Source organism: Sphaeramia orbicularis, chromosome 11 (assembly GCF_902148855.1).
Source record: "Sphaeramia orbicularis chromosome 11, fSphaOr1.1, whole genome shotgun sequence".
NCBI lineage: Eukaryota > Metazoa > Chordata > Actinopteri > Kurtiformes > Apogonidae > Sphaeramia > Sphaeramia orbicularis.
In genome coordinates, this window is record NC_043967.1 from 17,840,240 (window position 1) to 17,857,166 (window position 16,927).

The 16,927-nt window shown below is 38.7% G+C and overlaps 1 long non-coding RNA gene across 1 annotated transcript; it reads left to right on the forward strand.

Moving 5' to 3' along the window:
• Window positions 1–433: 433 nt before the first annotated feature.
• LOC115428598 (uncharacterized) lies at window positions 434–16,623 on the forward strand. The gene is made up of 3 exons (XR_003936658.1): window positions 434–720; window positions 1,736–1,745; window positions 16,612–16,623. It is a non-coding gene; the product is annotated as an uncharacterized LOC115428598 (long non-coding RNA).
• The last annotated feature ends 304 nt before the right edge of the window (window positions 16,624–16,927 follow it).

Here is a 16,927-nt window from a genome sequence, read left to right on the forward strand (position 1 = left end):
GCAAAATATATCAATAGCTGAATGTAAAAACAAGTGTCTCCATCCACTGTCACTGATCCAACTCCATGGGTTTTACTGGTGAATCAATGTTGCAGAAGATGATGGTGCTTCCATGGTAACTATGGAGCCTCTGAATGTCCAAATGGGACATATCTGATGACCATGAAAAGACGACAAACTGTATTTACACCAGTTATTTCATTGGATCAACAGGTATTAAACATTTTAGATCAGTAGATGCTTTTGGTCCTTGGTGGATGTTTGGGTTAAATAAACCCATAATTATATAACCAAACCTTGCAGCGGCCTTTGAGCCATGTAAAAATAGTGTATTTACTAATCTATACAGGTTTATTCAAAAAGAATGAACCGATTTCATTACGCAATATTTTAATAAGGAAAAGCAATAGAAAACTCCAGCAGGTCACAAGTATTCTACTCACAATCAACTTTTATTTCCTGTCTTACAAGTGTTCAATGTGTCCACCACCTGCAGCACGGACAACATCAATGCAAAAAGAGAATTCCTCCCAGACGTGTATCAGCATATCATGATCCACTGAGCTGATCGCTGATGTTATTTGATATTTAAGGTCATCGAGGCAGCCATTCAAAACTTAGAAAACTCGTCTTTCAAATGGTCACTGACTCATTCCACGACGATGCTTGAGAAGTGAAGCAATGCGTGATGAAATCGGTTCATTCTTTTTAAATAACTTTGTATATAGTAGATAAGTCTACAGATAAGTCCAGGTACCCACACTGGCTACTGTCTATGACAGATAATAGTCCCAGTTCAGGCTCAGTCTAATTACACTCCTGCGATATTCTTATCTGAGTGATGATGAAGGTGTGGAGAGATGTGCAGTGCATCTGGCCAGTGTCATTCCTAATCTTGGATGAACCTCCTACCTTGACCCCTTAGAGAACAGATTTCCTTCAGCAGGAAGCGTCATGTTGTCATTACAGCGTGCTGTGCCAAGATCAACACAGCCAACTGAAGACTTTTCCACATTTAACTGGAGTGCCTGCCTTGCGTTCCCAGTTAAATAATTTAGTAAGATTTACAGCTCTGCAGTGGTGATGAGAGGTGGTGCACACTCAAGGAAGATTCCTCTGACTTGACTAAATACTGAATGCATCAACAAATCTGATACATGGGTGAGAACTGTCATCTTTCATCAGAGCAGAGGATAAAAACAGATAATGAAATCTGTTTTAAAGCAAAGTCTCAGTTCTTCCTCAGTGACTCAGTCACTTTTGAGAAAAGGTCTGACCATGGATGTGCCTGTACTGGATTTCTCACAGAGATTGCACACACTGTGGAACACTTCCAGGATCTGGCTCATCTGGGAAATATTAAAACTGGCCATCTGTGAAAAATCTAAAACTGCTACATGTTTATTCAAATAATTAACACAACTGAAAGATTAGTGATGGTGAAATCCGTTAAGGCAGGTTTGGAGATCTCATTTACATTCTGCGACACACACACACACCTACACACACACACACACACACCTACACACACACACACACACACACACACACACACACACACACACACACACAAAGATGAATCAAAATACAGTTCACCATAGAAACAGAGAGTAGTTGAGAGTCATTCATATGTTTATTTGTTCAGTTCTGGTTAAATTTGTGTAATAATGTGATGGTAACCTTTGCAAGTCTAATACCTTGGTGTGACAGTGGAAAAAATAGATATGGGGCCAAGGAATTTTCTTGTGCTCAGGAAGTTGTTCAGATTTTGCAGATTGTGGCTGAATGAGACTGAATGATGAAACACAGGAAACCACAAGCCCTCCAATAAACTGGCAGGGGACCCTGACTGACAGCTGTTTTACCCATTTAGAGCTTCACTTATTGGACCGAGATCCACTTTGACTATTTGCGGTGAGAGAGAATTGCCTGCCTCGACCAAGAATCGAAGGTGCATGACCACAATGTGACTTCATACCTGGAACACAACTACTGCAGCCCAGTATAAAGGAAATCTTTTAATATTCGACGATTTACGTCCTGTGCCATCACAGAGTGTCATTACAGACTGACTTTCATGCAGGAGGGTGGAGGTTGGTCTATGCCAGGACACAATGCACCAGATAGTCTCATTTTAGACTAAAAATACACTCTTTCCCTAAAGGCTGGAGTAGTTTTCTGCATTAAAGATTAAGCCATAGCCTGCAGTGGCTGCATATTTAGACTGGGAGGATATACTACAGGTTAAAAGACAGGTGACAGAGAGTGGAGGTCCTGCCCCTGGACCCCCATGGAACACTCATTTACAAAGAATGAAAAGTAATCAATTATTATTATTACGCAGTGCTGTCAAACAATTACAATTTTTAATCAGATCAGTCACAGGGTTGCTGTGGATCAATTTTGATTAATCACGATTACATATTCATTTTTAATCTATATTAATTGTGTTTCATTTTGCATGAGCAAACAGACATAAGAAAGAAGGGAATATATATGCACTTAATGTGTTTATTAAACACCTTCAACAGTTTCAACAAAACAACTTTAAACAACTGTTCCATCTTGGTTTTTTTTGTCCTCATATTTTCCATCCAGAGGGCCAACGTGCTGTTTAGTGTCTTCCATCTTTATGGGTTGGTTCTGCTGCCTGTCACTACTGGATCTACTGCCCATTTGTTCATGTGTGACTGTAACTCTACTTGGACAAACTGCCTTAAAGGCGTTGGCAGAGACGTTCAGTCATTCTGACCTTCAGATGGGTTAATTGTGTTAAAATTTTTAATCAAATTAATCATGATGATGGATTAATCTGCATTAATGCATTCATTTTGACAGTCCTATTATTAAGTTATAATTACACCATAAATGACACCTGATGTTTTTCAATTAAAAAGGTAATGGTGTTAGTTAAGACAGTTGCAGATCATATCTTATATAGTTAAAGTGTAGGACATTGATGTAAACTGAGTATATAATTAGAAAGACTACACACTAGGGCTCACCCAAATGCCTTTTTCAGGCTTTGCTTCAGGGTGGTGCAGTGGTGTAGTGGGTAGCACTTCCACTTCACAGGGAGAATGATCAGGATTCAACGTTCAGAACAGAGCCTTTCTCTGTTGAGTTTAGATGTTTTCTCCTGGTGTCCTGGTTTTGCCCACCATCAAAACCAGGTACATACAGATTAATTCTCCTGTCAGTGCCAGTGATGAAGTCCTGGAGTTGGTCCCTGAGTGTCTTCAGTGGCAGCTCACTGCTCCTATTGTGCTGATGCTAATAGAGGGAATGCACATACGTCACTTCCCCCCTGGGCCACACCCCTCTAAGTCAGACTGAGTGGCAAAAACAAACCTGCTCAACATGCTGGAGCATAGCAGTAACTACAGCGAGACCCGGAAAAATGTGGAATATAATATGAAATTAAAGACAATTAGACTGGACATGGACCCACACAAGCTACCAAACAACAAGTGGTCTACGAACATTGATATGTGGACAGAAATCACCTATCCTGACATTTATATGAACCTGATTTCAATGCCGGGAAAATACCCAATGCAAAGGCTGAAAACACACAAAAACCAAAGAGTTGCTGACATCCTCGTCATCGTTAATTAGAGGATTACAGCTGGCGAGTGCTTTCAGTTCAACTTACTATTGTTTTTGAGGTTTTATGTCAGTGCAGACGTATTTTCTTGGCAGTGATTGCCAAGGTAAAGGCCCAGCAGTAGTGCTCACAGTTCACTACTGATTTGCTGGAGTTGAACCCTTAGTATTGACCCAAGTGAGTGGATGATCTACTGGTACTGTGGATATTTAAGTAGTAACATCAAATACATGATACAATACAGCTACAACAGCTTTGTGCTAGAGTACCCCCTTATTTGGAAAACTAGGTTAGCCTCAGTTTAAGCTAGTTTACAAATCATGTAGAGCACAAGGTTCAGAATCACACAACTGAAGACAAAAACGTTTCACTTCTGAAACATAGAACTAAATGACAGATGCTAACATTAAGAGCTTTACTAGGAGGTAACGTTAGCCAAAACGATATGTAATTTAAGGTATGATTTTACGCAAGAATACAGCATAAATTAACGTTACCTGACACAAAATGGCAACCACAAATCCAGGTTTCATTGCCTGGATTCCAGTTATTTCTACGAATTGCAGCGATCCATCTGCTTCTTCTGTCTTTGGTTTAAGGTCGCCGCTAAAACGATAGCTCCGAGTGCTTTTTAAACCTATTTGTGCGATCAATGGCACAACAGCTCTTCCCCATTTTTTTAGATTGTTCTAAAGTTTTCGCAGTATTCAAGCCAAAGCCGCTACTCGTCTCCCTCTTTCTGCCACTCAGTGGACATAACCGCGGTGACTTCCGCTAGTGGTGACGTCACGTGCATACCCTCTATTGCTAATGCTAATGCTAGGTACTGTGTGTATTAGGATGGGTGAAATGCAGAGACCAAATTTCCCAACAAGGATAATAAAGTGAGTTAATTTTTTAACCTTTGATGCTTTGCCAGTGGTCAGCAGTGAATATTCAAGGTGGGGGTGCTATGTTGCAGCAGTAATTAATTTACTCTCAACAGTAATACACACGCATGTAGGCTTCTCACTGGTTTTAACAGACGACATCACATAACTCCTATCCTGGCATCCCTCCATTGGCCATTCCCTGTGTGTTTTAGAATTGATTTTAAGATTTTACTAATTACTTTTAAAGCCCGAATGGGTCTGGCCCCAAGCTATATAGATGACATGTTAGCTACCTACGAGCCAGCACGTAGCCTTAGATCCTCGGGCAGAGGGCTCCTGGCTGTTCCAAAGTCGAGGCTTAAATCTAAGGGTGACCGGGCTGTCATATCAGTACTGGACTCTTGTATGTTTTGTCTGTCTTGTGTGTCACTTCCTGTTTTATTTTGTAGTTTTTCCCTCATGTGTCTTGTCTGGTGTCTTTACTTCCTTTTGTGTTTACCTTTCACCTGATTACCTGACTCCTCCCTGATTATCTCCACCTGTGTCTCATTGTCTTCCCGCCCTCTTGTGTATTTAAACCCTGTGTTTTCCCCTGTTCCTTTGCCAGTTTGTGCTCTACAACTCGTTGTATTCACTTACCAGCGTTTCTTGGATCCTGTTTGTTTGTCTGCCGTGTTTGACCTGTTTTCGTCCCTCGACCTTCGATTCAGCCTGACCTTTTCCTGCCTGCCTGTTCCCGACCTGGTTCGTTACCCGACTTCGTCTCTGCCTGCTCCCTTTTATACCTCAGCCTCCAACGTTCACCTGTGTGTCGACCTCCGCCTGGATATTCACCGTGAGTTTGCCTGTCCCCCATGTACCGTTGCTTTATTGATTGCCTTTCCGTGTATGACCTGGCTTGTTTTTTGACCACCCTCTGTCTGTCCCTAGTGGGGATTCCGTTGGGGTTTTCCCGGCTCAGCCAAGCCGGTCGTCTGCTGTATCCACCCGCAGCCCAGACGTTTATCCCCGGAACCAGAGGCTCCACAGAAATTATATTATCTCTGTGTTGTACCTTATTTCCTGTGAAAGTGTTTAATAAAAACACTAAACCTTACTGGGTACTTGTGGTCGTGCTTTTGGGTTCAGCCTTTGTACTTAGCGTATCACACGGGCCTTTTCCATCAGGGCCCCTCGACTTTGGAACGGCCTGCCCGAGGAAATAAGGCTTGCGGAATCAGTGGCATCTTTTAAGTAACTTCTTAAAACACACTTTTATAGACTTGCTTTTATGTGATGTTTGTCCCTTTTTAATTTTTTAATTTGAATCTTATCCTGTTTGATTGTTGGTTTATATTGTCATACATGATGTTTTATCTCACGCCTCTACTTCTGCATTGATTTAACAGCATCATGTTACATTACCCCTGCCCTCCTTATTCTGATTCATTTAATCTATTTGAAGTGTCTTGTTTCTGCATTGTTGTACACATCTCTCCTATTATGTTGCTTCTATTTTAGTGTTTTTATTTACATCTTGTATCCTGCTGTTGTGCCCTTTATTTGTTTGTCAAAGCACTTTGTAAACTTTGTTTTAAAAGGTGCTATATAAATAAAGTTATTATTATTATTATGCATATTTGGTCAGTCACACATTTGTCTTCATCTCAGGCTCTGACAACCCAAAGTCCAATTAAGTAAAGTATAACACGATAAACTGAGTAGTATAGATGATGGACAGAACATAGAGCCATGTAATGTATCAAATGAGCAGAACACTGTCACTAATGGAATAGAATAGCTTTTATTGTCATTGTGTGGACAATAAAATTAGAAGAGCAACTCCAGTCAGTGCAGCAATATTAACAAACACCAGTGCTAAAGAAATAAGAAGAGAACAAATATGAAATTATAAAAGCTAAAAAAAAAAAAAAAAAAAACAAAATATAATAAAAAAAAAATACAAGTAAACAAAGTAACAGAAGAATAGAGCTTAGTACAACAAACAGTTAAACTGGATAAAACATGAATAGGTGCAATTTACAGTATTAACAGTATGTGACAGTATGTATATCTATGAACAATATTAACAGTATGTATTATCATAAATGACAGTATCTCCTCTAACAGTGTTAACAGTATGCATTTCCTATAAAAACAGTATGTATAATCTATGTAAAACAGGATGTATACATATGAACCAGGTCTATATAAAAATAATGCATTTATTTTTTGATAAATATTGAATAAATATTGCATAGTTATTGATGGACAGAAGGTTATTGCATGGTTATGCTTAGTGCACATAACTCACATTTGGAGGATAACTCCACATTATAGGAAGTGATAATGAGGATGCATTGAGGGAAGCAGTAGTGTCTATAATTTGTCTATAATTTGTTGATCCACTGTATGAAGTGGGAAATGGTCAACACACTGACTGGTACCAGACTGTTGGAAAAATATAATGTTAGACTATTTCTGAATGTGTTTCTATCATACTCGCCCCATTCTCAGATGGTAACTCATGGGCATCTAGAGCTGAATATGTTCTAAATGGGTTTAACATCATGACTTTAGAGCAGCAGTAAACATTTAAAGTATAGGTCTGTAGGTTAAAGTGAAAACCTGAAACACTTTGCGTGCTGACAGACTAAAATAAACCTCCTAGCTTAGCCATGGTGATGCTATGTATTGGGCTGACAATCCTGCCATCTTTAGAAATATGGGTTGTGTGTGACCTTGCCTCTGGATAATTAAATGTTCGATTATTTTCTGCCAAATGAGTATTTGAGAATAGAAACACTTGGGTCCAGCCCTAACACACACCCAAAATTCCTGTCAGTGACGTAATCAGAACATTCTCTTTCCACGAACTGCCCAAATCCAACGAAGATGTCACTGCAACTCACAACAGGGCCAGACTTAAAGTGATTTTCACCTCATTTAATACTTTTTCCCCTCTTCCTGGAAAAGCCAGATGAAATGTGCCACGGTGACGGTACTTACAGTTTTTCTCATGTAATTCCTGTGAGAGAAGAGACACTGTCCATTGAGCCGCTTCACACAAACTGGTCATAAAACTGGCAGGAAGTGGAACAAAGCCTTGTTTCGCCCTTCAGGGGGTTGTTCCCATAAAGATATGAGGCCATGAAAACTACAAACACCCCACTGAGACATGACAAAGGATACTAGTGTCAGGATGTACACTAACTCCAGTTCTAAAATGAGCAACCCATTGTCATTCGTACCATAAAGTAAATGAAGGAATGTCTGTATTTGTGGGAAATGTGATTAAAACGTGGATTTTGTCTTATCACGCCCTAGGTTTTTAGCGTAGCAGTGTTGAAGTCAGATCAAAATGTACACATTAGGCATCTATCATCTTTAAGCAACAGTTATCTTTGACCAAAAGCCAGAATTTCTCAGTTGTACATTCACATCACATCACTATGATTCAACATCTGTTCAACAAATGCTGCAGTTTGGAACCCAGAGCTTGTAAGTGTAATTTATATTTTTTCTGCTGGATTTAAACATTTTGGTCCTGATGATGAAACCAGATGAATTTCAAGAGGGTCATTAAAATAAGGGCAAATTTCATGATGGCCAGTCGTTTCCTGTGAACCACATTGTGCTGCGGAAGTGGCATTGTAAATGCCATGATTAGCAGCAGAATAGAAACATCAATGTGAAATTTTGTGAGAATATCACAGTATTTTAATGTGCGTGGGTAGTAGTTATAAAGGGAGTGCACATACTTTAGTCCAAGTGAAAACACAAAGTCTACAGTCAGCTGTGACCTTCACATTCAGAGCCTCCTCCCTTCGGGCCCACACACCTGAACTGTTTATACTCCTGTGGTATTATTAATGATGTTCTCTGTGTTTGTGAAGGCTCTTTTAATTCAACCTTCCAATGCATACAGACACAGGACAAAAAAAACAAAAAAATGCTGGCCAAGATATTTTTGAGGTCCCAGCAGCCTGTGCGATGTAACTGAGCAGAAATCTGACAACTTGCAGAAAAACAAGTTAAGTCAAGTGTTATGAAAATGAAGTACAATCAAATTTAAGGCTAATGATGGTCATTTTGTCTTTTGTCAGTGTAATTATACTTTTCTTTTTTCTTTTGTTCAGACAAGGTATAGTTTTTAGATGTTACCTGCTTGACAGTTTCGACTGTAACTCCAGTCTTTCCTCAGAAACTTGCTGCTGACGTGTCATTTATCGAAACTGTGAAGCAGGTAACATCTAAAAACTATACCTTGTCTGAACAAAAGAAAAAAGAAAAGTATAATTACAGTCAAATTTAGTATGAAATATTTTGGTAATTTTCATAATTACAACTGCAGCATAAATTACATTGCAAAATATAAAGGAATTTTTAAACTAGTTACTAAGGCTTTGTTCAGACTCCAGGCAAACGTGGCCCAAATCCGATTTTTTTTGTCCATTTGTTGTCCATATTTATGTCCGATCTGTTAAAGACAGTTTAAGCAGCACAAATCTGATTTTTTAAAATCTGACTCAGATGTGGTCCCTAAATCCGACACGTATCCGATATTTTGCAATGTGACTTCAGTCTGAACAGCCAGGTCGCATTTATCCAATCTTTATGGCATTGAAATGCGACAAACGTCACAATTCTGTGCCCTAGGAGTGTTATTTACGTAAACACAGTGTGTGCCTGTGTGGTAATGTATTACGCCAAGATGTTTTTTGTGTATGTGGGTCACTTCAGGGTTGCATTCAGTTCATACTCAAAACTGACAGAAGTCGCTTTTAATGCGTAATATGAACGAGAACACTAAAAAATCGGATTTCACCAAAAAATCTGAATTGTGCATTAACCTCCTGAGACCCAGCAATGTGTTTTTATCCTCTGTAGTGGACAAGAGTTTCATAGCTTTACTTATAATAAATAAATAAATAAATAAATAAATAAAAATGTCCACTGAAAAGGACATTATATTTAAAAAAAAAATGTATCTGAAATAAATTGTTGCATCATGCTGTTTCCAATTAAGGCAATTATTTAATGTAAAATGTTGAAAATGTTTACTTACTGGATCTCAGGGGGTTAAGACCTGCTGTCTGAGGGTAGCCTTAATGTCACTAAAATTGAATTAACATCTGATCATTGTTTCAAGTGTTGCTCTGTTACCATAAACAGAATTACACTTAATCTGAATGATTCGACAACATGAATGTCACAATATCTGTGCAAAACTGAAGAAGCAATGCATTGCATTTCATACCATGTAATGTGAACTTTAACAAAGTTAAATACAAATAATACAGTAAAAAAAACTTAATATTGTTAGCCTCATTGCATAATTGCCTCAGTCATATTTTTGGCCAAACTGTGATATGTGTGTAACTTTACTCTCCTTCCACTGCTGCTGCATTTGCAACATTGGCTTTGACCTGAAAAAATATGACTTAGGCAATTATGCTATGAGGGTTCACGATATGTAAACTTGTACACATCTGAGTAAATTCAAATAAAATACTAAATCTTTAAATTGCAGTGTTTGAGAGTTTATTATCAAAAATCCCATAATTACATGTCATTATATTGTAATTCAAGTGAGGACATGAGACTTCTGCATCTACTCTATTCCTGTGTCTTCAGGTTGTAGAACGTTTATCCAGTGGTGCCTGGTTTTGGTCTGTGTTTTCAGACAGGTACGGAGGTCAAATAAATAACTGAGAGCTGTAATTATTGCTCCCTGATCAGATTATGTAAGAAGTGACATGGCTGGAACTCACAGTCTACTCTTCTTCATGTGGAAACTTGGAAAAGTGGCTTCACTTTTCCATAACAACATGAAACAACATCACATCAGCGAGGCAATATCTATGCTTAGCCTTTCAATATATAGAAAAGAATAGCAGAAGGAAGGTGTGTATGTCAAAATTCTTTCATTTTTTCTCCTGATTTAAACTCTTGCTGCTTTAGAAGTTAACCTCCTGAGACCCACTGTCCACATTTGTGGAACAAAGTTTCACAAATTTATAAAAAAAAAAGAAAAAAAAAAAAGAAAAAAGAAAACTGTCCACCTCAAAGAACATTCCATAAAAACTGTAAAAACTGCATCTGAAAAAACTGTTGCATCATGATGTTTCCAATATAGGCACTTATTTAATAAAAAACAAAAAAGCTTGTACTTTGCTAACATGTCCTGGGTCTTAGGAGGATATGGTGAAGCAAAAATAGTGGTGGTTCACAACAACCTAACCTGCCTTTGTGCATAGTTAACAAATCCAGCATGTTTACATGATGAATAATAGAATAGAATCGGTAGCTGCTCCTATACTTTTTACTTCCGGCTAGAGAAGAAAGCCACACTCCGACTGATAGCTGATGAATGTTTGGTTTATTTTTCATCTCTCAGACACCAATCCACTGTGAAAAACTGAAATTATATGAATCATAACACATAATATCAGAATGTCGGCATCAATAAGTATATTTAACAAAGTATTTAACAAGTAACCCATACCTTGTACACCCTCCAACCAGAAAGTAAGGAGTAGCTCTGCTTAAAGACGTGTCTTTCCCTGTGCACACCTTATCTCCAAAGGAAGAACTAAACTTGCATTGTCCCTGCTGTATCACATCACATGACTAACTGGATGCATCACATGACTATGCAACCTTTAAGTGTAATTCTTTTGCACCAGTAGGAGTCATTAATTTTGAGTTACAAAGGAGGGTCCAAACAGCGAACAAATACAATTTTGGGTGCAAAGTGCATAACAAACCAAACAAAAATACATAGACATCAAATATTTAAATAAACAAAGACACATATTTCAGTGACAGCTACAAAATCTGTGTAATAAAATTGCCAGCATCATCCATACTACAATGAATTTTCATATGTTTAGTGTAACCTTGCTCTTGGAGACAAACGTAATATCTCTAAAACTTACTTTAAAAACTCAAACCACATCCACAAGGTTAAATGTGTGATATTCAGTGACATCTAGTGATGAATTCTCAGATTGCAGCCAATTGAGTATGTACCATGGACAGGGTGTCCATAAAGTCATTTTACAATTTAACACATTTATTACAGAAGCAAATGAATAGACCAAACTGTGGAAATTATTACAAAATAAAAAGTAGATATTAACGGGTTTCTTTTGCCTCATTTAATACACTTCTATATTTGCACCATTATTTGCTCGAAGAACATCCAGATGGTACCGCGTTTGTTTCCATGTTGGTTGTATCATAGACTCATCAATGGCGTCAGTGACATCAGTGATCTTCTGCTTCAGGTCACTGATGTCCCGTATCTTAGTTCAATACACAATATCTTTAACATAACCCCACAGAAAGAAACCCAGGGCAGTGATACCTGCTAAACAAGGTGTCCAGGGAATTGGACCATCCTTTCCAATCCACCGGTCTGTATATGTTTGATTTAGGAACCCACCAACATGCAGTCCCCAATGTGGTGGTGCACCACCTACATGGAAAATGATGGTTGGTTGAAGGTCATCCAGTTGTGGTGACACATATTCAGTCAAAAGGTCCAGGTCAAAATTTGCAGTAACTGATCTCTTGTTGAAGAAAAATGGACCAATGATTAAACTGCATATGATTCGTCATTAAAAACATGGATAACCAGTGAGTACATAGAACAAATCTGATAAACAGATCTCATCACTTGCTTTTGTAATAGGGGTGTAATGGTGCACTTGTTTGTATTGAACCCTTTCAGTTCAGGGCCGTCGCTAAAATACGGAGGTGTACCGAATGAATACATGTAGCCTATGTGAAGAACGCAAACACTCGCCTTAAGTTTCTACATGAACCTTGAAGCAGAACACACAGTATGAGCAGGGTGGCCGCACGCAGAACCCATGTGCAGGGTTTCCCCTATATACATTTCCCCCCAAAAAAAACTTTATTCTGAGGCTGGGGCACCAATAATGGGAGGTAAACATGACAATAGATAATGTAACAGAGGCACTGAGGCCGGGTCAGACGTTCAAAGTGTGTAAATTTCTCTTTCAGTTGTTGGTAGTTACAGAGCGCACCCCCTGCCCTCCTTCACTGGTCTCCTGCTTTTACTGAAAACGCATCGAAAATATATGGAACCGACATTTTTCTGTACTGCTACACCCCTATTTTGTAATGCATTTTTTGAAATTGTAAAGAGACATTATGGACACCTTGTATTAATCCTCCTCTTCAGATAACAGGCTGTTGAAAATGTACCCCATGACACAGGCTTTGTCAGATCACAGCTGTTTTCAGGGCGCTGGGGGGTTAAATATGTGATTGACTGTATTATTTTACTGATCACTGATGACAGACTTCTGGTGCACTCCAAAAGCAACACAGCAAGTCTCAAAACTATGATATTTTAGCTTCCCTTTCCCAAAGTGGAATCTCTATTGTTATATTTAGTCTTCTGAGAGGACAGAACTGCATAAGGAAGGTGTCTATTTCCAGATTCTGCTATTTTCCATCTGATTTTCATCTTATAGCTGGAGCTTATTGTAAAAAAAAATGCAGTTGTTGGAGTCTTGCAGCCTGTGTGCCTGACATCCATTTATTACCAGGATGAAAATAAACCAGTTTTGTTGTTTTGAGGAAGAAATCTGGCTCAGCAAAGTGTCAGTGTCAATGGACTGTGACATAGTCATATAGTCTGTCATCCACACTTTCCGTCAGATCTGTCTCGACTGTTTTTTCCTGGGGATTTCCAGGGTCTTCCCTCATCCAAAGATCTAATTTCTCCACCATATTTCATTCAGCTCGGTGTGTTCTTCCGAGTCACTCTGCAATTTTCCAGGGTTTTGTTTTCCAGTCATCAGGACATTTTACCACTACTGATCCTGTCTCCTCGGCTGCCAAAGTGCCACATGCTGTCATTGCCCTACTGGCTTTTTCCAACCGCTGGCTCCTGACACCGCACCAGTCCTTCATTAAACCTCCTGCTTCGGAGCGGCAGTCAACGTTCCACACAACCTCAAATAACCAGACGGCATGGAAGAGCCCATTTCCTCCTTTTTTCCCTTTTCTTCTTTTTGGTTGAGGTGAATGGCACCTAAGTGATATAACTGATCTCTGCAGAATGTTCAGGAAATGTAGTAAGAAAACTTGAAAGAAAAAAAAAACACACACACATACATCAGATGCAGAGATGGGGGGGAAGTGACAGAAAGCTAAATAAAAGACTTTTGGTGAAGTGGAGACTTGTGGTGAGCTGCTGGCTGGTCCTTGGGGGCTAAATAAAGCTAGAGAAGGAAAAGGAGGGAAGTGAAAGAGAGCAGGTTGTTGACAGATAAAGCCTCATTCTGGTCATTCTCGATGGGCAGTCCACCAGACAGTGGGTAGTCTTCCAACAGATAAAATTACTCTGCTATCATTGCTTTCCAGAGGTGTGCAAACAACAAAAACAAAAAAATGTTACAACGCAACATATATACTGCATAACCCAGAAATTCTGGCATTGGGGGAAATCATCTTCTGTGCATAATAAACATTTCATGTTGAAGAGTCCACCCCCGATGCAGATGTTGGCTGATCACAGGTGTTTTCCTGACGGGTAGGGAGGTTAAACATATGACAAAGCTGTAATTGTCAACTGCTGATCAGAGCAATTTTTTTTTTTTTTCTGGACAAAAAACTGTCTCTCAATCAAGGGTTCCCAATATGGAGGTTTCCCCAGGGGTCGCAGGATGCCAGTAGAGGGTTGCAAGATGATTTCCAGAAGCCTCTTGATGTGATCCCTAAGGTGGTTACGACTGATTAAACCCCTTTAGCCCTATCAGCCCGCCTGCGGGCCAAAAAATTATACTAATACTCATCTACTATAAAAATATAATAAATCAGGACAATAAATGTTTTTTTCATCTTTTGCTCAAAGTTTAGACCCTAATGTTAATAAAAGTACATCAAAAGTGTATTTTAGTCCAAATTTTAATGTTCAAACATGATTTTTAATCTTTGTGGGGTGAAATATACACTATTAAAAATCTCCAACATGAACACTTAATTTATGCATATGATTGTCAATCCAGCTGAAAAAAAACAGGCAAGGATAAAAAATTCCAATTTCTCTTTTAGTTTGTTACAGTTTACTCAGGCAGGGTAATGGATACAGTATTTTAGACAATGGGAATAGATTCTGTGAGGTCTCTAAATGTCCATAGACACCAAGAACATCCATATGAACCTTATTATTGTGAAGTAATTCTTCATTTACTTTGGGTATGTCTTTTTAGGCGTTTTTCCCCTGAAAATATGGTCAGGGTTTAACAGGTTAAGGCAGTGTTTTTCAACCTTGGGGTCGGGACCCCACGTGGGGTCGCCTGGAATTCAAATGGGGTCACCTGAAATTTCTAGTAATTGATAAAAATAAAATTAAAACTTACTAATAAAAAATATATGGTGAGTTGAGAGACAATTACAATACATAAAAAACATGACAAACTCTGAAGCTGAACCTGAAACACTGTGGTACTGTTTCTTTTAATTGTTCATTGTGGCTGGTTTCAGATGCTGCAGCTCTTTCATAATTCATAGTTTGAGTTATTGTTTTTTCAGTATTAATTTGCAGCCTTTGGACTGACTGTACAAAATTCTCCCTTTGTGCAGTAATCTACACCTGGCTTTTCTTCCTCCATCCACAATAATATGCATTATATAGATTAAATGTCATGTAAAATTAACATTTATTCGCAACATAGTATAGCAAACTATTACACTATACTATACTCTCCATTTTGAATGTCTGGGGTCGCCAGAAATTTGTGATGTTAAAATGTGGTCATGAGCCAAAAAAGGTTGGGAACCACTAGATTAAGGGCAGTGTTGTGGCACCTGCACTTTGAAGGAAGGATATTGATATTGTGAGTTTCAAGATATGTAGAAAGTACATTTACTTTGTAAGAGCAAAGGTTTTATTAATATAACATGAACAACAACTTGTCAGCGACAAACAGGTAAAGCATTGTTCTGCCTACAGGTTTAACTAATGGTGTCTCATTAATAAAAATAAACATAAAAAGGCTAATAAACATTGTAAAACAGACACATTAAGGTAAATAAACATTAACATAACACCCCCTTGAACCCCTGCACATAAAACAGAACACAATGAGTAAAATGTCAAGTACCCACAATGCAAATATGCCACAGTATCCAGTGTTTCCGCTGCTAAAGTTCTTTACCGCCACACCACACATTTAATACAAAAAATCATCACCATCGCATTAGACTTATTATACCTATGTATAATATATAATAGGCCTATTGTCAATCTCCGTGCTGCTGTACAATTTTTACCCCCATATTTTTTTACCCCTTAAGAATTATGCACATGCTCCAAACTGTCGGGCATGTGCAACTGCATTCTTTTTTATGTCAACATTAAGTGGTGATCTGGTAGTGAAACCTGTCGTACTGAATTTACCCTGTTTATTTATCATTTACTATTGTAAATGTCACTTTATTTGGACATTCTAAACTACACAGTTAATGGGGGTAAAAATATTACATGTGTAAAACCGGCGCGCTGTGTGCTATACCAAATTTACCCACGTTGTGCGCATGTGCGAAAACACCAAAGTACAAAAATAATACGCGGGTAAAAATTGTTCGTGACACCGCACCTTTCTGGGGTAATTGGAGGATCAACACGTGAAGGGATTTTTTTCCTACACTGAGTAGGCTTGCTTATTGAATAAGTAGGACAGAAACTGGCTGACCCCCCGCACACACACACACACACACACACACACACTGCCAGACCAAGAGATCAATTCCACAGGAAACACTGGCATCATTGCGTGACTCCGGTGCGCATGTTTTTTTCTTATGTTTCAGTCACTTCGGGGTTAGTGGGGGTCACCAGTCTCTGGCACTGTTATTTTGGGGGTCAGGAGTTTAAAAGTTTGGGAACCCCTGCTCTAGGTAGTAAAGGGTGCCGATCCCTGACCTAGTACTACAAGACAAGATGTGTCAGGCTTTTTAACTCATACTTGTCTCATGGTTATTTGTCTATGTCTAGGATTTTTATTTGACCTATTAATGGTTCCAGCCTCAATTCTGGCCCCAAAGTCTTTAGTCTCAGTCAAGTCCCATTTGGCCTTTAAATGTGGTTACTGTTACATTTTCTTGTAGTTAAAACTGTGTTAAATCTGTCAACAAAGACTCTTAAACCATTGTTCTTCTCAGCATTAAACAAATGACATGGCCTGTTGTTCTGGTGAAAACAGTTTCCGTAATTAATGCAGATAAATTTGCAAGTCTGCTTTTATCCAGCATGAATACACCGTCAAATATCTATGCCAAGTTCCAGAAACCATGATCTGAACTTGTCCAAAACAAACCTGTTTTCCTGCAATGGTCCTCTTCCATCAAGAGCCACAACTGTTCATTAAATAAACGGAGACCATTCCTCTCCAACTTTAATGTCGAAAAACCCAAATAGAAAATA